Genomic DNA, 618 nt, shown 5'->3' with positions numbered 1-618 from the left:
AGTTATATACTTATCTCCACATATTCTGCATGCATATCTGCACGCAGATAAATTACATGTATATATTGCTTAATTCCTTTTTTATTTTTATTATGTTCAAATTTTTAACCTTCAAAATCTAAACAACAAATTTATTGTATATTTTATTTACAATTACACTGAAATTAATTTTTAATTTTTAATACATTTTATCCTCTCTTCTGTACAACAAGCTATACTCATACATAAAGATATTATTTAGCAATGCAAATGAATGTACGAATTTTACTCCAGTTTTGGAGTTATTATTGGATGTCCCATTCTTTAATTCTTGGTGATATTTTCAACATTAATATTGGTCCATTCCTTTAATATGACCATTCCTTTACCCACCATTAAGAGGGTACGGTAATGTGATTTGTTCCTACTTCCACTTCATCTACCTACTATCTACCTAGGGTGATTATTATGTGTTGTTGTTGTGATTATTGTTGGTTTGCTTTTATTTGTATTTTTTTAAAGACATTGAATAACGAACGTAGCTAAGTTAGAAAATTGAGTCACTGCATCGTAATCACCGATGTAAAGCAATCTTGTATAATAAAATTTAACTGAACGAACACGTCGAATCAAAAGATG

This window comes from Teleopsis dalmanni, chromosome 1, assembly GCF_002237135.1.
Source record: "Teleopsis dalmanni isolate 2A chromosome 1, ASM223713v2, whole genome shotgun sequence".
In the NCBI taxonomy this organism is placed as follows: Eukaryota; Metazoa; Arthropoda; class Insecta; order Diptera; family Diopsidae; genus Teleopsis; species Teleopsis dalmanni.
The sequence above is the reverse complement of the archived record's forward strand: the minus strand, read 5'-3'. Positions refer to the sequence as shown.